The sequence below is a fragment of the Sinohyriopsis cumingii genome, chromosome 16 (genome assembly GCF_028554795.1).
Source record: "Sinohyriopsis cumingii isolate HCF-2022 chromosome 16, ASM2855479v2, whole genome shotgun sequence".
Classification (NCBI taxonomy): domain Eukaryota; kingdom Metazoa; phylum Mollusca; class Bivalvia; order Unionida; family Unionidae; genus Sinohyriopsis; species Sinohyriopsis cumingii.
In genome coordinates, this window is record NC_142976.1 from 2360647 (window position 1) to 2384071 (window position 23425).

Consider the following 23425-nt stretch of genomic DNA (forward strand, 5'->3'; position numbering starts at 1 on the left):
TTGGCACTGGCTGCCCATGGCTTTTGCACTTTTTTCAAATTTATTTAAGTAAAACAAAACGAACAACATTTATGTCGCTGTTTAGTCAGTTCCTAACTGGTAAAGTCTGCGACCATGCCCTCAGATAATGTTTATGGCTGCGCGAACAATTTTTTTCAAAGGAATTCGAATGATAATTTTTCGCCTGATCAGCTGGCATTTTTGCGATCCTGGATGATTTTGACTGGACCTCGGCGGAGAACCTCCTTAAGTGACCAATCAACTCATCTTGTATGAACTTGTTGAATTCCAGCTTGTGCCCACTAATTTCAACGGACCAATCATTAAGTAAATAGAAAATATTCATCGTCATACAGTTTTTACACTTTGCAAGTTCATTTTGAAATATACATAAAGAAGACATTTCCTATAATCTATGCATAATTTTCATATTTATTGTCTGAATTTTATGTATGTAATATGGTTGTATTAAGAACTGTATCCATCAGCATTTCAAGTTTTTCAAATTTATACAAAATATTTATTTCTTCAAAAGTAGAGAAGCAACCAAAACAAATAATGCAATTTCTTTTTCATTAAAATCAATTACTACACTTCTGAATAATTATTTAACTTAAGAAAAGTATCAGCTATATTTATCATTTTTCTATGACGTTGGGTCGCATTGGTGGAGCGAGGGGGCATCGCATTTTCATATCAACAAACTATGCCCTATTTTAGATGTTCATGATTTAACCATCAAAGATATTTCATGCAAATAATCAACATTAGTAGTTAAGTGGGCCACTTTACCGTCAATGGGAATTAGCATTACAAGACCCCTTGGGCAAAAATCGTGGGCAACTCTAGGGACAATGGGAATTTAACATAGAGTTTGGGTCTGTCTAGCGACAAGGGGAAATTAACATGGGAATAGAGTTTGGGTCTGTCTAGGGACAAGGGGAATTGAACATATGGAAATTGAACATGGTGGGTCTGTATAGCGTCATGGTGGGATTGTCTAGGGACAATGATGGTAGAGGGTCAAACACAACAGAGACAGAAACATACATACACTAGTACAAGCGTGAGATTTATATATAAAGCATTACCAAGACCTGAAATCTTGCTGGGGTGTTCAAAAATTTGCATAATTGTAATGATGCTATAAATAGCTATAATCAAGGAAATGCTCAACGACAAAATGGATGTGACTAAAAGTAACGCTAAAATGACGAAATTGTCCCAGAATTTAAAGGAAAATAAACATATCCCCGAAAATTAAGTTACAATGGTTTAGACTAAAATGGATAAACTTAGTAACTACTTACAATATCAACTTCTGTGACGATCGTGAATAAATACCTACGTATCTATAATTAGCTGAAATTCCTATGAAATCCCACTATCTATTTATAGCTCCAACTTGTGGGTTTTTCCTTTGGAAAATCCCACTATCTTTTTATAGCCTCAGCTTGAGTGACGTTCCTGTTTATGAATTCTAGTATATATGTATAGCTACAAAATGTGGAAATCCCCAAGTCGATATTTATAGTCTCAAAATTTCCAGCGTCAGTGACGTCACTGTACTGAACACTAGGGGATAAATGTCAACAGTGTTGCAAATGGCTGACCTGAATACACGCTACTGCAGGTAGGTAGGTAGAGTGTATCTGATAGGAATAAAGTGAGTTTTTATAGGGACAAACAGAGACCAATACACACACACACACACACACACACACACACACAACGTACGCGCGCAGACATGCACACACACACACACACACACACACACACACACACACACACACAGGGAAGAGGAAAAAACAAACCCCAAATATACTATCAATACAGAAGGGAGATAACACAAACCCCAAATAAACTATCAACACAAACGTACGCGAACGCATACAAACCCCAAATATACTATTCACACAACGTCGCTAACGCATACAAACCCCAAATATGCTATCCACACTCGGGAGCAAGAAGAAAAAACAACCAAATATACGATCTACACAACGTACGCGAACACACACACACACACACACACACACACACACACACACACACGCAGAGGGAAGAGGAAAAAACAAACCCCAAATATACTATCAACACAGAAGGGAGATAATACAAACCCCAAATAAACTATCCACACAAACGTACGCGAACGCATACAAACCCCAAATATACTATCAACACAGAAGGGAGATAATACAAACCCCAAATAAACTATCCACACAAACGTACGCGAACGCATACAAACCCCAAATATGCTATCCACACTCGGGAGGAAGAAGAAAAAAAAAACAACCAAATATACGATCTACACAACGTACGCGAACAAACACACACACACACACATACACACACACAGAGGGAAGAGGCAAAAACAAACCTCAAATATACTATCAACACAGAAGGGAGATAATACAAACCCCAAATAAACTATCCACACAAACGTACGCGAACGCATACAAATCACAAATATACTATCAACACAGAAGGGAGATAATGCAAACCCCAAATAAACTATCCACACAAACGTACGCGAATGCATACAAACCCCAAATATGCTATCCACAATCGGGAGGAAGAAGAAAAAAACAACCAAATATACGATCTACACAACGTACGCGAACAAACACACACACACACATACACACACACACAGCGGGAAGAGTCAAAAACAAACCCCAAATATACTATCAACACAGAAGGGAGATAATACAAACCCCAAATAAACTATCCACACAAACGTACGCGAACGCATACAAACCCCAAATATACTATCAACACAGAGTGAAGAAGAAAAAGTTTTTTGAAAGCACCTAAGCCCTCACCTGCAATGACCAACTCTGCCAAACACCTACACCCCACCCCCACTCCCAACACTACAAAACCCATTTAACCCGTTATTTTATGGCATCAGTGTGTGATTTAGGAAACATCAAGACACAAAATGATGGATGAATAGACTGACTATTGTTTACCGACTTGCATGCCTAAAGAGCGTGCGTGAAGGAAAACATCCTTCCATTTCAATTCTAACTAAAACATGATCCAGAGGGATAGAGAGAGGTGAAAGAGCACAATTTCATAAAGTGTGAGTAAAAACAAAACACGCCATCCTTATTATACAATGTCAAGACCAAGAGACACTTACGTTTTCTTTCTGGTCTATTCTCTTTTAGAAAGTAGTATGAAATTTCACATCAGGGCCAACGCATCGGCTCACATTGTCAATTTTTCCATTTCCATGTCTTTACTGGCACAAGTTCTTCATCATCTTCAATTTCTTCTTCTTCTGAATCCCTCTTCTCTGTTTCGTCTTGTTTTTTGTTTCTTCTCTTTTCTCATAGGTCACTCTGAATTCCAGTGTCCTTTCTCCTGACAACGATATTAGGTATCTTGACTTTTGTCTCTCTTTCTTAGACGAAGCAGGTATTCTGGAGACAAATACCCATTTACCTTTGCAGATATAGCAAACTTCATTAGCACTTACACACTTTCGTATGACTCTCATCAAATCAACGATCAAAAGAGTAAGTTTTGTTGCCACTTTCGCATGTGAATTATGCTTTCGTATGACTTTTAGCAAATATTTGACCAGCAGGTCGATCTGTGCTGACTCTTCCATCTTCTTGATCGTTTGAGAGCGGAATGAATACTCTGACGCTAAGATACTCTCCTTATATACAGGGACCTGCTGCGTATGAAACCTAGTCAAATGTAATTTTGCAATAAGATGAAACGATTTCATTGAGGAAGTAAAAAGCAATGATGTACCGTATCGCCTCACACAAAACCTGAAGTGTTAGTTCAAATCCGTGTCAGCGATTTCGAAGACGACATAACTGAGCTTTAATCAATGCTCTCCAATTATGCCACAAAACCACGAGTCCTGATTCACGCCAAAAGAAATTTCGTTCGGTCCATAAAAATTAGTATCATATCTGAGAAACGCAAAAAGGAACTTCCAGAAAACTGAGAAAGACGGCTTACACCTACAACGTAAATGTATGAGTTCAAGTAGTGCGTAAAACTTAGTCAAATTAAATTTTTATAGTCAAGACGAAACGATCTCTTTTCGAACAAGAAAGCAGACACCAAGCGACAATGGCGATCCGTGTCACACAACACTTTTCAAAATGTATATTATCAGAGGTTTGTTCTAGCGATCTGCACGGTTAAATTAAATGTTGATGTATTTTGCAATAAGACGGACACAATTTCCATGGGATCGCCCATGGTACGAATGTTCGTGCATTAGTTTAATTTTTAAAAATATTTTTTTTTATATAAATCGCCTATAGGATAGACCCAGTAAAGCATGGCCATTCTCGTCACTGTCTGAATAGCTACTCAAGTCAATTCGAAGCGAACGCGATAAGAAAATAAGTATAGCCAATGAAATGGCTTACAACGGGTGATGCATTGTTTTGTTCTAGGACTGTGTGGCATAATAATCCCTATGTTATTGCGTTGTTACCATTACAGTGCAGACAGACTGAAATGTGAACTTACAAGCCCTCTTTGTGTGTGTTGTACCATTTCCTCTTACCACATCAAAATACTGAACGTCACAGTATTGGTTCGCGTTTTCAAACTGACCACTTTTTTTTTATATCTCACTTAAACATTTCGACATAAACACTCACACTCACATCGGTAGAGTCAGAACAGACGTGTTACAGTATTGAGGGGCATGTTATCTTTTCGTTTTCAAACTAATAAATTTGGGGCTTGTATGAAGTAAAGAACCGAAAGTACAGTGAAACTCAAGGATGATGACCCAATCTGTCTGTCTATTGATGCGTGTATTTACTTAAGAAGAAATATGACCTCTAAAACACAAAGAGATACGGCAAGCATGATTAGATCAAACACAACGATGTTTTCCTTCACGCCCGTGTAATTTAGAGTTTCAATCGTCTTTGAAGACAAACTTGGTCTCCTTTTGTAGGGCTTGAAATAATAAAAGAAACTGAAAAATCTTAAGCACTTTGCTATAGATAATTTCATCAACAGACTCAACAACATAAATACCGTTACAACAATAGAAAGCCTTAAATCTTCTATCAAAAAGAAATGCATGAAAAAAATTAAAGATTAACGATAACTAACCAATGAAACCGAATTTAACAAAGGCAATGACATGTGAAGAAATGCCTCTCACTTTGGAAAGGTAGGCGAATGTACTCTGTCATGCACCATCAACTTGAAAAAAATTATAAACAGAGAGAAACCTGAATTCAAAACCAGTTTCGGAATGGAAGAGTAACAGGCTTAAAATATTGAAGATAGGTGTTGATTTTCCCCAATTCTTCTGGTGAATTTACTTCATAGTGATGGGTTGGTCCTGAAATTCCTGATTTTATATTACATTTCAATTTTCATTTAACATTAATTAACATGTTTGAATTCTTTGTCTGTGACAGTGCCAATTTCTTTTTTAATGACCTTTAAATATTTGTTTATGGCAGCGCGAACAATTTTTTCAAAGGAATTCGAACGATAAGTTTTCGCCTGATCGGCTGGCATTTTGTGATCCTCAATGATTTTGACTAGACCTCGGCGTAGAACCTTTTAAGTGGCCAATCAACTCATCTTGTGTTGAATTCCAGCTTGTGCCAACTAATTTCAACGGACCAATCATTAAGTAAATAGAAAATATTCTTCGTCATACAGTTTTTACACTTGGCAAGTTCATTTTGAAATAAACATAAAGAAGACATTCCTATAATCTGTAGATAATTTTTATATTTATTGTCTGAATTTTATGTATGCAATATGGTTGTATTAAAAATTGTATCCTTCAGCATTTCAAATTTTTCAAATTTATACAAAAGATTTATTTCTTTAAAAGTAGAGTAGCAACCAAACAGAGTAATGCAATTTCTTTTTTATTAAAATGAATTGCTACACCTCTGAATACTTATTTAACTTAAGGAAAGAATCAGCTATGTTTATCATTTTTCAATGGCGTTGGGTCGCATTGATGGAGGGAGGGGGCATCATAGCATTGGCATGTCAACAAACTATGCCCTATTTTAGATGTTCATGATTTAACCATCAAAGAAATTTCATGCAAATAATCAACTTTAAATCACATTTTTCTATAATAAGTACAAAAAGACAAACATAAAATGTATACAAATGTTGAGTCATTTGATTAGGTACATGAAACAAAAATTTTAATTATCTTGTTAACTTAATATGTTCGATATTTTCTAAAATGTATTGATAAATAAAATTTAAATTCGGTTCATATCATGAACATTTTCACATAGTCTCTGCAAATAATAGTCAAATTCAAACAAGTTAACTAATTTGCAAAAATGTTCAAAGATATAAGAACCAATGAAAACATTAAACTTATAAAAGAAAATGTATATGTGATGAGTGTGATTTTTTTATTTTTAAGAAATGTAAAAATGCATGACTGATGTAAAACAAAAAGTTCTAATTCATGACGGGAAAATTATAACAAAATCTAGGTTAATATATATCAAGGACTTCTTATATTTCCATATGCATTTGTTTTTGTTGGGGATGGGGGTTGCTTTTTCTTGTTTAATATTTTTCTTCCTTGAGGCTATCGAATGTTTCATTTCAGTAGTCAACTTTTCAAGGGCATTTACTGGCCAAAATGTTTTTTTTTTCTTCAATCATGTAACGCTTTCTTATGACAATCATTGTCATTCAGAGAGATAGAGAGATTTTTTCAATAACTTGCTGATACATACTTTACACTTCAGAGATCTTTCATACTTTTGTGACCTATGATAAAGGGAACAATTTTGAAATATTACAAGAGAGATTTAATTTTTGCTGGCATGTATATTAATCTAATGACGTAGGTCATTCTGAGAACTCTGTTGCTCATTAGTTATAGCAACTGCATCGAAAGTGAAAGTTGAGCGAGGAAACAGAAACTTTAATTTTCCAAACAAATGTTAGGCACCAACAATTTAACCTTCGTGAGGTGGGTGGGAGAAGGTACTCGTTCAATTATTTTCCGTTATCGGCCGAGGTTATTCTCCCGTCAATTTAGCTGGACCAAATAATAATTGTTTGTAGTAGAGGGGTTTATATTGTGTGCGTCGGCGCCTTAAAATAACATTAGGCTGCACACGAAAACATACCCGGTTTCAGAAGCTAAGGCAATAACCTATAAAAATCCTTCAAATAAATCTGAATACTGCAAACGAAAAATATATACAAAATCTTACTTCCTGGTTAGTACCTCACTTGGGACACCTATTATATATAACTGTTTAATTGATAGAACATCTGGCGCCTTTGATTTGAAATGGGTCAAATTTCTATGTTTAAAAGGAAATTTTAAGTGAAATGGCAAACGTAATATCAATAACTACACACCTATTTATTGAACATGACGTGAATTCAACCGTTGCATCCAACGTGAATGGTGTCTGTTCGAATGTAGCAGACGATTTGCTGGCATATTCTATTATCTCCCTTATAACGCGAGTAAATATGGCAGTGAAATTTCATGTTCAAATTCCCGAGTCATGAATGATCCATTACCTTTCAAGAGTAAATCGTACCAAGTGAAAACTAGTATGCTATGTTGAAGTATCTTAGAACTATAAAATACAGTTTCGTGTGCGTAATGATAGCAGTGTTGCAGATTAATATTTGTTCCAATGCACTAAATAAGGCGATTACTTCAAACCACTTTCATAAACTACTTAAGCTGAGTACTATGGGAGGTCATGCCCTAGAATATACAAGAGACCTCAAACCCAAAGAAAATGTTTAGGAATAAGTACCTTATTTATTTCTTACTTATTACAATATTAAGTGGAACATTATCTGAATCTCATCAGTTTAAATTTAAACTAAAACATATATCTGTCTAATGGAACCAAGCTAAGTTTGGGAAATACAGATTAGGGTTTCAAACAGAGCATCAGGTGAAAAACAAGAAACGAAAGGAGCAATAATTTGTTTTAAAGAAAACTTTTAATTTTCCTTGTTCACATTCCCCACCACCACCACCACCAACTGAATCATAAAAACCGAAGAAGAAAAATAAAATGTTTTAATCAGGCGCTTATATAGGTTGGGAGTCACATATAGGTTTAGGCAAAGTGACATATTAAACTTCTTTCAATTTCTGTTCATGCTATAAACAGATTCTTATGGATTGGACATATCCTGGGGAGGGATGCGATATCTCCTGGATTGGAACTCTCATGGCAAATACAGAAGAGGATGACCAGTCATGACCTGGCAAAGAACCTCGGACACAGTACTCAGGACTATCTGAGCAGCAGGGAGGGCGAACAACCTCTAATTGGTTCACCTATATTTTCGCAAATTAAGACTTCCTGGGTGATGGCAAAAATCGTTTTAAAAAATGCGATACTCATCGTAAGCCAACTCCGTCAACGACAAATTGGTTTACGTGTTATCGCTGATAGTTTTTTTTTCCGATTCAACTTAAGAAAATACGCGATAGTGTCTGTGACGCGTTGAGAGCGTCGCCCTCCCTGCTGCTTAATTAAAAATTTATGTTATTGATAATGGGTAATATCGGAGAAGCACATTCCGCTAAATTAGCTCGAGAGCGACTAGAAGCAATCAAAAAATTTCTTCCTGTGAGAGATTAAGTAAGACAAAAATTACAAGCGCGGCAAGAAGCACAAGTTGAACACGCTACAGGCATGGAACAATTGTTTAAATCCGTTACAACAGCTGAAAGAGCTTTATTGGGGGATATTAAAGATGATGAGGAAAGAAAAAAAAGGTTTTCTTACAATATTAAAACAGACCGCTGAGCAAGCTGAAAAAATTGCGAGGAGAACTAAAAAAACAAAAAAGATTTTACGAGATCTTCCGACTGATATAGGTGCAGCTCAACCTCAGACCGGTGAAGAAATACTTAGAGGAATGAGTGAAATTCGTACTGAAGTTGCCGATGTGAAAAAAGAACTAGCGCCTAAACCAATAAAGGAAAATATAAACTGATTGCAAAATTTAGGGAGGGTTTTATCGAAGATATTAAAAATATTAAAATAGAAGAATTATCTGAAAAAAATATTAATTAGTATATTTAATAAATCTAATATCTTAAAACCCGGTTCTGAAAAAGTAACTGATCATAATTTTATTAAATGGATATATCGTATATATAAAAACAAAAAACAAGCCGGAGATGATGATTTAGAATATAGAAGTCTTGATGAAGAAGTAAAGAGACTTTATAAAGAGAGTGTGAAACAAATAGAACAACGACAACTCTCCCAGCAGGAACCTTCATATGAACTTCCTCCACCTCTGCAACAGATAGAACAACAACAGTCTTCTTCACCGCAGCAAATGTTGGTGTCGGAACTTAAAAGGTCTGAGGAGCTACTTAAAAAACCAAAAGGAGAAAGATCGCCCTTAAGATTATTTAACAAAAGGACGGGGACAACAGAAGAAGGAGCAACTGGCAATGGTTTGGGAAGTGGCTTTATTGACTGTCCTAACAATATCATCAATGATGTGCAACGGCTAGAAGTTCTCATAGGATGAAAGCGAGCTAGGAATAACTCACCAGAAATAATTAATGAAGCAGCTGATATTTGTAGACGATTATTTCAAGGTGGTATCATGGATACTGGTATCTACCGAGAACTTATTAATGAGCTCGTTGATGACTATCGCAGTGACTAGTTGTTAGATAAATGAATAATTATATAAAATGATCATACACGAATCTCATCGTTAGGGTCAGGGTGGCAAATTCACGATTGCCAGTATACAAAATAACTTACGGAGATGGATTTGGTGATGTTGTTCAGGGTTTATTTGCGGGAATGGCTCCTAAAGCAATACCGATCGCAAAACAATTATAAATGAAAGCTATTGACGTTATTCGTGATAAAGCTACTGGTGCTGTTGGTAGCGCTGCCAGTAAAGCGCTCTTGGCAATCAAGGATAGACTAGCACGATTAATACGCAGGCCAAAAGCGGTCCAGCCACCACCGGTGAAATTACCAAGCACCGAAGTGATGCCTGCAGATGTTAGTAAAGTAATAAATCAAGCTGCAAATCAAAAACTAGCAGAGTTGATATATCAACGGGCTGAACAAATAAATACAAGTCTGGTGGCGGGAAGTGGTCTTCGTTTTAGACGATAACTTTTATAATAAAATGTTTAAACGGGAATCCGACCCAGCATTCGACATGGATGCACCAGTACCCAAGGACGAATCAGTGCGTGATTTTCAGTATTATTCTTATGGCATAGAACATCCAAATCAACGAGGACGAATTGAATTGCAGGTTCAAGACACAAGTAGATATTTCTTGCCCGCTGAAGCGTTTATCGAAATAGAGGGTGAAATTTCAAGAACAAATAATACAAAACATGACGCGGGATTTAAAGTTGGTTTTGTCAATAACGGAATTATGGCCTTATTTGAAAGCGCTGCGTATCTCATTGACGGAAAAAAATTGAGTCAATTGAGAACAATGTTGATGTGGCTACAACAATAATGGGTTTAGCAAGATACTCTGATGATTACACAAGATCAACTGGTCCATCAATGATGTCTGCCAAGGACACTTCTAATTATCCTGACAATAATCAGTACAATATTAGACGACCAAGAAATTTTGCCAACAACGCTGACGCTGATGTGTGGCCGGTGGTTCACGGTTCTAATGAAAATTTTAATCTAGGATTTCATACACGTGGACAAATGTTAAGTGGAACTGATAGAAAATTTTCTTGTGCCATTCCGCTGTCGCATATATTTGGATTTTGTAGAGATATCAAAAAGGTAATTTATGGAGCAAAACACACGGTTGTGCTTTTTAGAAAAAATAATGACAACGATGCCTTATGGCGAGAAGCTGGTGGTGTTGGTGATGTTGGTAAAGTATTAATAACAAAATTTTTGTTGTGGATGCCGGTAATGACTCCGACAATTGCTGAAGAGCAGTGACTACATTCTTTTATGGATCAAGGTGGTAAAAGGTTGTTATCATGGCTTACAGTAACCACAGATGTGCTCAGAGTACCGTTAATGGTTTATTTACATGGCATGTAGCATCACAGCAGGGGGTTTCTGCACCGCGACATATTTTCATTGCTCTTCAAAATATTGCACGAATAAACTCAAAAACACAGAGTCACATGATATTTGATCCACTTGGTGTTACTGATGTTTCTTTAAGAATAAACGGGCATCAAGAACCATCAGAAAATATACAGTTAAATTTTGCTAATTATCATGTTGCACGTGTATATCATCGTTTGATGAAATATCTAGCGCGTGATATAAATATCGATACTGGTTTGCAAATATCACAATTGGATTTTATGGCACATTATCCAATCTATTACTTCTCACTGGAGCATCTTGATTTAACTAGATAGTTTGTCGTTGATGTGCATTTCAGAGCTCAAGTGAATAGAGGGATTATAGCTGAGTACAGAGCAATTGCTGTTATACTCAGTGATAAGGCGACGTTACTTGAAGGCGCTGGTGGCCGAATGAGAGTCGTTGATGTACCAGTAGAAAACATGTAACATTGTTAAAACAATGTGTAGACAATTAGATCAATCGCGTTTATTATAAAATGTCATATAGTCACGTTAATGTCACTTTGACTTCTGGTCAGATAAAGAAATTACAGTCGAAAAACACAAAAGCATGTGGGGCAACGATAACACTAAAAACGATCAAATTGTTAATGGTGGCCCAAACAAGTTATCGCTGACTAAAACCCAACCAAAACGTTTCAATAAAGCGAAGCAAGCAAAAACCGGAGTTCAACTTGATTTCGCTCCAAAAGCTATTAAGGATATGGTTAAAACCGGTGGTATATTTCTCGCAGCAATACCAGCGCTGATAGCTGCTGCTGCCCCAGCTGTCGCAAAAGCAGCCACGTTAGGAGCTGTTGGAACAGCTGCTGGGATGGCATTAAAGAAAGCAACTGGAAAAGGATAAAAAAAAAAAGGACGGGGTCTAAGACTTCCAGGAACTCCGCCTTCACGGTACCCAAAACGGTTCTGAAAACCGCTGGTTTTCTACCGATGCCAAATTTTGATTTGCTCGATGCTGCTAAACAATTAAATATAAAAAATTTCAAGGGTATTTTCATGAGAGATCAATTACCACAACAACCGAATAATCCAGAAACTGGAATTATTAATCTCGATAACAGCGATGGTCCAGGAACACACTGGGTTGCTTACGCGATCGATCCACGTGGAATTATCTATTTCGATTCGTATGGGTTAGCACCGCCAGTTGAATTTCTAAAATATACAAAAGACATCCCATCGATAGTTTGGTATTCAACGCTACCAAACACTGACCGATCCTCCGATGTGTGGTCGTGAAGTATTAAATGTTCTCGACGCGATATCAAAATCAACCAAACCGCCTCACAAAGTCGTGCATGAGTATACGGCGGGTCGATTTAAAAATCCTGAAGAGAATAATGGTAGATATTTACGGAAGATCTCTCATCGAAGCAAAGATAAAAAAACGCGGTGATGTAGATTTATCAAAATATGCGACCAAAGATGAAATCTATAATCTTTTATCGTTATCCGGGATAGACCCAGATGAAGTTGCTATTTTTCAGGACCGATACGGAAAACTAAAAACCAGTAATATCAAATTAAATGACATAATTATCAGGGTTCTTGGATCGGTCCCAGATAACATTCTTGTATTTAATGACAGCACAAAAATCAGGGATTCAAGTGTATAGCTCACAACCATTAGAGACGAGATAAAAAAAATTGTAGCAAATCGCTTAAAACTACCGGTGACACAATGACAGGCGAACTCAACATGAACGGGAACAAAATAGTTGTTTTAAGAGATCCAACATCCGACGAAGATGCTGCAACGAAAAAATACGTAGATATCAAGTACAGCGCCATTAACTATAAAATATCCACGTTGCAGAGCGAGCGTAACAATCACGTAAATGTGTTTTCAAGATTTCGCAGAAACTCTCAGAATAGCGTGGACACAGTCAGAAAAACAGTTGAAGATGTCATAAGTGGAATTCCTGAGATCGTTAATAAAACTAATCTGATTAAAATTCCATCTGAGGTTGTCCCTGTGCAGATTAAAAATATTGTATACACGATATCATCCGGAAAAGCAACATGGAGTCCGGAAAATAATATCAAATATACCGCAACAGTCACTGGTGTGCACAGATTGTCTGTGTTTTCCAAGGAGGAGTTTGAGATTTTTACAAGATATCTTTGGCGACATTCCACCGACAGGTTTTCAGGGGTTGTAACTATCATATTAAACAAGGGAACCGAAGAGGAATTTATACTGGAAGCCGTCGACAATACTTTGAACTCAGCACTTTACTGGTGGTTTTGGAATTCGTAGCTGAAACACCTGAATTGGTTACTGCGTAAGATAATAAATGATATCCTTAACAGCATCAACAACATTGGATGCGCAACAATATAGATACGATCAAGTGCGTGAATGGCAATCAGAGTTAAAAACCCTCATCGACAAATACAACGTAAAAGTAAAAAAAATATAAACGACGAGCAGTCATCCTGGATGCGTTAGTGTACTCGGTATCAGCGTTAGTTGCATCCACCGGAGTAGTATTATCAGAGTTAACGCCAGTAACAATCGTAGTAACAATCGTCTCTTCATCAACTGCCGCGGCTGGGGTTTTCAATATAATCGCGAAAAAAATATCCTCGTGCACGAGCACAAAATTGCACGATTATATCATACAACTAAACACAGCCACAGCCGCATACTCGAAATTATCGTCGCTGATATCATCAAGTATCGATGATACAACAATATCAGATTCCGAATTCGCGTTAATGGTTAAGATATACGAAGACTGCACCCGCCATTTAAAAACAACAAAGATAAATAATGACAGAATTACTTCATCGAGCTCTGCTCGACATAGTCGAAAATACATCCCCCAAGAGAGTTTCAATGATGACGATAAGTTCGAATAACCCTGAATTTAGTATTAATTTTCCAACTGCAATTCCCGTGAAAGAAATCGCACTAGCACAATTACGAGTATATCACAGTTGGCCCAATATCAGATCAAAATCGTTCGGTGGATTACCAGCGAATAATTCGTTCGTGTTTGCACATAAAAACCGACCAGATGGTACTCCCGACTGGAACGTCATTGGGATACCAACTGGGTCTTATCAAATCGAAGAAATCAATGAGGAATTACAACGTCGAATAAAAAATATCACAGGAAAAGAATCCAAGATAGCAATAACTGTTCATGAACCAACCCTGTCTTCTACGATCGAAAAAAGCACCCCAGACTACGCCGTAGATATATATCAGAGTTCGATCAGAACAGTGTTAGGATGGCCTGAAAAATCCCACCCGAAGCACCATCGATACCACCAGAACCGAAAAAATCTGATTATGTCACGGATAATAAGTCATATCACGGATTTCAACCATTATACGAGGGTTTTTTATATGATTTACAACTGGGAACGTTAGGTAGTATATTTGAACTTCGCGGTTCTGGTTTCCAATGGCTCTTTGCTTATGAACTCGATCGACAGGGAAGAAAACAATATTCCAATATTAACCTGAATGTGATCGATCGATACTTTATGGTTGCTGATCAGGATCATCAAACTCAACGGCGGCGACTACGGCAAAGTTTTCAGGAGCATCTTTTCGATATAGCAAGTTCACGCAGCGAAATCATTAAACAAATTGAGATATTAAATCAGATTATATTCGATGTGGAATATTTTAACCAGCGATTAATTCAGGCGATAATCGATCAGGTTGACAGCGATAAAAATAATTCTAAACAACAATTTTTAACTGCATACGCGCTGACAGAAGCTACGCTGCCGAATTTTAAATTTCCCGGGTATAATACGGCCGAACAAAAAAAAGCTGTCAGCGATCTCATTGATGAGATTTTTCCTGATATACTCGCTGCATGGAGAAAAACACTACCACCAGCAACTATTCTCCGGCACAACATGACCCCGAAGGGACAGACCGACATGTATCCTCGCAAATCGTAAATATAACCAACCTGGTCGCGGTCAATCTTGTGTATGATGTAATCGATGGCAGCTACAGCACGGACACAACAGTATCAAATCAAGCCCAGCAAGGATTTGTTCTTTATTCATTCACCCCGAAAGACACACCTGGATATCTGATTGTGCAAAAGCCGATCAATCAGGTTTATCTGCAGTGTTATAATCCCATGTTATCAATAATAAATTTCAAACTAACAGACCAATCTAACCACCTTCTGGATTTAAGGCATTAAACTCTGCATATTAATCTACTTGTAAAGTCTTAAGACTTTTATCCTAAGGATTTCCAATCTTCAAGATCTCACTCAAAAAAAAAAATCCTGACAGTCAGGGTGTTTTACAATCGCTCAGAATTATAAGAAATTTATTTTTTTACTGAAAAACTGTCAAATTTCTCAATTCTGCAGGGTAATATGCCTGACAGAATCATGAAAATCATCCGATTTTGCTACGCTGAAGGGTAATATGCCTATCAAAATCATGAAAATCGTCCGATTTGCTAATTCGGAAGGGTAATATGCCTGACAGAATCATGAAAAGCGTCCGATTTGCTAATTCGGAAGGGTAATTACCCTGTCAGAGTCATGAAAAATCAGTATTTTCCGCAAAAAATAAAATTTCTTGTTATAAAAAAACTTTGATGATATTGATTATCTGACAGGGATTTTTTACTGAAAAATCGTCCGATTTCGCTACGCTGAAGGGTAATATGCCTGACAGAATCATGAAAATCGTCCGATTTGCTAATTCTGCACAAATTCAGTAAAAAAAATATACCTATGAAAATTTTTATTCCTGACAGACCCTGATTTCTAATTAATCAAACGAATATTATATATGTACCAGCACGTGAAGTTTTTTATACACGACAAGCAAGCACTTGAAAAATACATCAAGGAGGTGTTTACCCAGTCCCCCGTCAGCACAGTTGATTTAGTTATTGATATATTCGGTAATGAAGACTTTTTATTAACGCAGGAACAGTTAGATGAACTGCAGTAAAAACGTATCTGTGTGATCACATGCGACACACATCAGATTTTAAATTACGCGCACTCTTGCATTACACTTAGTCAACTTAAGAAAATATTATTTAACCCTGCAGATCCAGATGCAGATGATACAAGTGAAAATAACTTATCAGATTGATTGATGCAGGTCAGATTGATCTGGTTAAAAAAAATGTGGGTAAAAAAAAAATTCTTCTGTCAGTACGAGACCGACTCTTACTTTCGATTTCATTTCCACGTACCAGACTTCATTTCCCAGTAATTTCATCAAGGAGATCTAACTCACGATCTGATATAATTTTTCTCAGCTGTCTTGCACGCGTACTAATTACCTTCCTGGCTTCTTATTCTTCTGACAATGCTAATCTAAATGTTTCGATTGCACGGCAGAGAGGGATAAATTCCTATATTTGCTGTTCTTGTATTGTAGCCAGTGATTTATACAACGCTATTTGGATTCTCTTTATAAATTTATACTGAGCAAAATATACCGACCTTCCAATTTAGCCTCATATAGTGCTTCAAAATCAGACATGATTTTTTCAGGATTTAGTTCATCAGATAAATTAATTTTTTTTTCTTGTAATTTTTTAATAGCAACCATTAAATGATTGATATTTTCATAGATCATATTTATATAATTATATATGTGAAAGAAAAAATAGACAGTTGTATTGATGAGTGGTTATCAAATCATGGGTCTTGCACTGGCCTGTGTGTCTCCACGAAGGTCCTTTCAGACTTTAAGTCCTTGGAGACTTTTGTCTTACAGATCGTTTCTTGTCGATTCTCGGCATTCTTGGTGAATCGTTTGTTTTTGGCCGCATTCTTTCTGCATGTCTTGTTTTTGTGGGACCCATGTGACGTAGAGCTTTCTGCATCCAATTCAACTGTTTATTTTTTTTGGAGGGGGCGTATTCACAAACATACCTCCAGCGAATTCACCCGGGGGTGATAAAACGTCACCCCGACGATTTAACGTGGAGGAGGATATGTACATGAAGGGCCTTTGCTGGGTCCCCCCCCCCACTGATAAAAAGCCATAATATCGGCACCGTCGACATATGCCCGTGACGAGATTCGATCTGAAGGCAGCGATAAGTCAGGGACGAAAGTCGGCTGAGCTATCCACTACACCACGGTCGCATCTGAGAATATAAGAGTTAAAAAACATCATATAGGTAACTATTGACAGAGCTGCAGCTGAATTCTGTTCTGAACTAAATCTTAAGTTCTGAACTAGATTTTAAGTTTTGAATTAGATTTTGTGAAAATAACATTTTACCTGTACTGACAATTGTTGATTTTATCAAAAGCAGAAGTGTTAATGCGAAAATAGACTGCTGCTAGTGTATGTACAATAAGACGGTTACAATTGGCTGTGAAAAACTGTATACAGTTCTGCCCGCCGCTGGATAATGCACCTTTACAGGTAAAGATATGTCTTGTGCAATTTCCTTGACGAAATATTTACCTGTACTGACAATCAAAAAAAATTGTATACAGTTCTACTCACTCGATTTACAGGTAATGACCTTGACTCGTCAAGGGGATAACTGCATCATTGACTTTTACACAGTTGATGCAGAGTTATCTCCGTTATCTGTATCTACATAACGAAATGAAATCCAGCTATCAAACCGGTATGAAAAAGTTGAGTTGATTTTATTTTCTGCAACAAATTGGACCGAATGCGACTGAATACCGAAATACTTGCCAGCCGCGCACATTGACTTAAATATTTTTTTCTTCACCGGTGCTTATGTTGAGAGATCTGACAGCTCTGGGAATTTTTACAAATTTACCAGTACCTCCTTGTGCAGAATTTTCGCTCTGTGTGATGGCTTGTAAATTGTTTAGAGAGTTATTAAGTTTATTTTTGTCAATATGATCGATCACAAGACCGTCTTTAATCTCTCCAAAGAAACATGTGATTTAACATATTCTTTAATTCCCAACGTTGAACGTACGATAATCAGAATTATTAACAAAACCAACTGTTTTTTCGACCTACAATGCCTAATTGTGCCATCGCGTGACACTTCGTAATTCTTAATGACAGGGTGTCAGACAAATTCCTGGTTCATTTTATATAACAATGTCATTTGTCTAATTTAATTTGTCTGAGAACTTAGTTATATAATCGCGCTCACATTTTAGCATATCATTTTAATTTTTTTCGTTATAATATCTTTTAAGTTCACGGTATCTTTCTCCACCGCCACTTGCACATAACTGTGTTTTATCCCTGACCCCAATACCATATTGCAGACATGGTATTGGTCCTGAACACCCCCTTCGGATATTTAGGGAATGTTCTCCGCAGAATACTTTTCTGCATGATTTGTTACAAACAGTCACAGATCCTACTTTGAGCCACTTCAGTGGTTCATTATATATATCTAATATTTCTTATTTAAATCTTTGCCTTAAATATAATATGGAGGAGTTTGAGAGATTATCTGCAATCAAGCCCCGGAAAGCTTCTAGATTTGATCTCGATAGATTAACCCCTGATTCGCGAAGGCGAGCCCTGACTGATCTGTTTGATATTATCAGAGATGCCAAAAACGAATTTCGTAATGATGGAACATTTCACATGTGGTGCACATTAAAAATTATACCCAACATTGACGAAGTCAATGTCGACGAAGTCACTGATGCTACAATGAGCGATGCACGAGCGAAAACAATCATCGATTACCTCAATCAGAAATGCCATTTCAGAATAAAGTTTATTGTGCGCTCGGATGATGATACTTGGATTATCCGTGACAAACGTGACCCTGTCCTTGCTGGTGGAAAAACCGCTCTGTTAAGTAAAGATTCCAAACCAGGAATGCTGACTTAGATTGACAAACCATATTACGCTCGAGCGTATCCTGTAACAGCGGTCATTTATGGAATTTATCCCATAAAAAAACCAACATTAATGATCTTTCCTCGATGAGATTTTCAAAGCTGAATTGTGTAGCCGAGCGAGTAATATAACATTTTACAAATGCGAAGCGTGGAAACGGTTTAACTGATCTGCGACGTGAAAAAATAAACAAATGGGCTGAATCGGTTAAGGATACAGGAGCGTCAATAAACGATGCCGCTGAGTTATCAAGTAAATTAAAATTTCCAATGGTAGTAAAAACGTTAACAGGAGAGGTTTTATATGAATCAGCGAATAAAGGAAAAGGAGCGCCAATTGCAATTATTGACCACAACTCTCACGATTGGACCTCCGCGATAAAAAATATTTCCAAGAAATCGTGTTGTGAGATATTACTCGTCAGAGAGTTTTTGGAGTGGAATATTTTATGCTATTAGCCGAATAAGCAAAAACGACCCTGTGTCAGTGTGGTTGTTTAAAAGTTCCGAAGAAGGCGAGTATGATCAATTTGTAAGACCTAACGGCGAATTATATCGTAAAGAATCTCTTCACGAAGAAATGAGAAAACTCGCACAGAAATATTCAGAAAATACTGAGCAATTATTAACTAATTGTTTTACAGTCCCGTCAATTGCTGCCCATGCCGCGAGAGAGAAAAAATCATGGAGACCAACTCACTCTGAGTTCCTTGAAGATGTGCAGGATAGTTGTATCGAATACGGACATGGTGTTTTGTGGAACACCAAGTACAATATCAGCGAGATGATTTCCGTAGACATGACCGCGTGTTATCCTGGATATTTTCTTGGGATGGGCGAGTGCGCTGGATATTTTGTGAGGTTTGGTCATCCTTGTCATGAGATGGTAAAAGTATCGATTAATGGTCCATTTCCCCATTTTGATCTGACAGGATTTGCTCGTGTAACGTCGTTTGAATTTAATATGAATCTTCATCCGATTTGTTATGTTTGGTTTGGCAGACATTTTTCGGAGAAACGTTGGGCGCCAATAGTGTTATTATGATATATGCTTGACAAAAGAATATTGATATCGTTGACGGTCAGTGAAGCAATTATATCGTACCGAAAACAGACTTCGGTTTGGTTACCAACACCGGAGCGTATTAGACTCGAAGAATGAAAACAGGAATATCCGGACCTGTCCACGGATGTCATTATTAATATTCTTAAGATTAAACTTAGCAACAGTGAAAAAACAGCAAAAGATCTCGGTAGAAGAATAATCGGTAAATTTACTCAAGGTGGTGCATATGATCATAAACGGCATCACTCACGATTGATTATGAATGATGCTGAATTAGATTTTATATTTAATGATGCCACTGCGAGAGATATACTTTGTAATCGGGAAGATGCTTACTTGTCTGACGGAACAAACTTGGGCACAATTGTTAGTTACATCGAAGGAGAACCACCTCAGTACACCTATTTAAGATCTTCGATGCTCACTTATGTTTCTGTAAATTTACTAACGATGATAAATAGATTTCCTAATACTGCAGTTAGAGTTGCTACGGATTCATTTTATATCGATAAAAATATTCAGAATTACTGACTCGTTTCACAAGCAATGATGAATCATGGAGTTCATGGACAATAAGAAAGGAAATGTTACATTGCTATTGTGAATCCGCTGATGTTGCGGTTAAAGATAGCTATTGTTAAACAGAATTATCAGAAATGTCGAATGCACCATCTGTGTACGATCCAGTATCCAGACACAAAACCGTTTATTTGAACGGGGCAGGAAGATCTGGTAAGACAGCTTGAGTGATTTAATTATTTCAACAGAATTCAGATATAATCGTGCTAACACCAACACACAGACTTCCAGGGAGATGAAACAACGAGGAGTCAATTCTAGTACTTATCACAGCTTTTTCAAATACAGCGGTGGTGTGTGGACTCCAGATCGAATGGGGGAGAAATATATTCCAAAGGTTATTATCTGGGATGAAATATGTACGGTACCGTTAGAAACATTAAAAATATTTCTCGATTGGTTATTAACAAAAAATACAACTGTGATAATGTGCGGCGATCACGGTCAGCCACCTCCGTTTGTTGGACCATCCCCACACGATTGGTTGAAGAATTTTGTTGATTATTACGAAGAAGTGGTTGATGATCACAGATCTTTCGATGTAGAATTAAAGGAATTTAAGAAATTAATCGGACTACAACCGAATAAAATTCAGTGTGAAATTATGCGTGAAATAATTTCAGAAACTTCCTTAAACGACTTTTGGAAAACGTGGAAACCAAACGATTTGATAGTGGCAAGTAAAAAGATAGTCAGAGACACACTCCAACAACAGTTATTTCAATTACACAAGAAAAAATTTTCAATGTTACCAGTGCCATTGTGTTATAGACCAGCTGATACGCGGTTACAGAATATTGACGTTGATATACCAGGACAGACCGAGAAACAGAATTTAGTATTAAATGATATTGTTGCAGTTGATGTCAATGTTGTTGAAGATGCACTGCGCGCCGATAAATCCCCGTGGACGCTAGGATACGCAATGACGATACATTCATCTCAAGGACTGACTATCTCTGATACAGTTGTTTGGATCGTTGATGATCAAATCGAATGGTCAAACTTAGTTTACTTGGCTGTGTCCAGAGTCAGAAGAATATCTCAACTGCGAAGGGTTGTCTTGGATGAGTCAATAGCTGATGAAATTAATAATGAAAACAACAGTGATATAATAAGAAAATAATTAACTGGTTACAAACAGAGTGACAAAAAAAATAATAGAGAATTTGACCTTGATGTTAAATTTATGACACTGAAACAACAGCAGAATAATTACTGTGCGAGCTGTAATTGTGTAATGTTGTTGCAGTATTCGAATAAACATTCAAGACCCATTCACGCGATCTCTTGTCCTGAATGAATTCCTTCGCGTACTGATATCCAAATAACCGCTCAGCAAGTGTTCGATTAAATCGCTGAACAATTCCCTGATCACGGTGAATTTCAGTATGTCCTCGTCTAAAGGTAACGTTATGTTGTTTCATCAACGATGAAACTGCACCTTGAAATTCTTTGCCAGGGTCAACTTGTAATAGATTTGGCCATTGTAGAGGTCTTCGTTGATAAATCTACTTAAACGCATCGGCAACCTCAAATGCTGTTTTAGTCGTTAACGGTTCCGCATCTTTGTATATACTTGCAAAACTACAGTTAACGCGTATTTGTATGTGTTTTCACGTCTTCGGATTTTAATGGTATCGTGTGGCAGAAATAATATGTCAGCCAGATGAACTTCATTTGGCGCAACTGACATTTAAATGTGCAAAGTGAATTTGTTTAGCCGGTGGTTGGTAAATTTGCCATATTTCCTGTTTGGATAACCACTTTATAGCAGTATCGCGCGTAACCTTTGCTGCTTCAGCGAGTTTACTAATTGCTGCGCTACCCCTCCAATATTCTCTTGGGGAATAATAAATCGACTCCATTTATAATTAATTACCAGCACCTAGCGCTAATTTACCTTTCATCGCGGATTTATTAACCAGCTAGCTAATTTTTCCTTGAGAGATTTATCAGTGATGGAATTTAACGCGTGAATTAATTTCACATCCGCTAGATGCCTGTCTTGTAGATTTTAACTTTTATAAGCTACATCATGAGCATGACACGCCTTATCAGTAGCGTTTATCGGATACTCACCTGGTTTTGGTTGATCCTGGTCATCAAGTCTGATATCAAGTCGGGTTCCAGGGCCGCAGTAACTATATCCTGGAAGATGTTTTTCTCCTGGATATTTAGCCCACGGAGTCCCGGGTAGTTTTGTTAATTTTGCTGCAATATCACCCCCGCGTTGCTTTTTTTTTCTACTCGATTTTGGCTTTGGTTTTGACTTTGGTTTTGATTTTGGCTTTGACTTCGGCTTTGGTTTTTCACCTGACTTGCCAGTGGAAATAAATTTAAATTTCTTTGTACCGCATCGCTCACACTTGCCCGTAACCGCAGATCTATTATTTTTTGTTGCAATGGTTGTTAGATCACTTGTCGGTGTGCGCGACCTGCATTTCACACAATATAAATCCATATTCTTTTTGTATATTTTCTAATGGAAATCACTGACGTTTCTGCTACAAGAAAACGAGAACCAGTTAAGCATCACGCAGCGCTACCAAATTCTGTTCGTATGATTATTATAGGACCATCTGGAAGTGGCAAGACGCAGTTGTTACTTAATTTAATAATGAAATGGATGAAATGTGACAAGTTGTATTTGGTAGCTCCATCTGTGGACCATCAGCGTTGTTATGATGTAATAAAAGATTATAATGAAAGCGCAAAATTGTTAAATGAGAGCGGAGATGATGTTGTTGAATTTATAACTGACATTAATGAAGCACCAAGTATTCATTCCATTGACGGGTCAATTAACAATTTAGTTGTGTACGATGACGTAATGTTGGATAAACAATC

At 37.1% G+C, this 23425-nt stretch overlaps 1 protein-coding gene across 8 annotated transcripts in view; it reads right to left on the bottom strand.

The window, feature by feature from the left end:
- The window catches only part of LOC149779818 (uncharacterized), a 154279-nt gene that overhangs the window by 12867 nt on the left and 117987 nt on the right, over nucleotides 1-23425 (bottom strand). For 2 of the 8 annotated variants that reach the window (XR_016414932.1, XR_016414935.1), the window contains one exon: nucleotides 15131-17219. The exons of the other annotated variants lie outside the window; for them this stretch is intronic. The gene's annotated coding sequence lies outside the window, so the exon portion shown is untranslated. Of the gene's footprint in view, nucleotides 1-15130; nucleotides 17220-23425 lie in introns of those variants that run through there. 8 annotated transcript variants of the gene reach the window in all.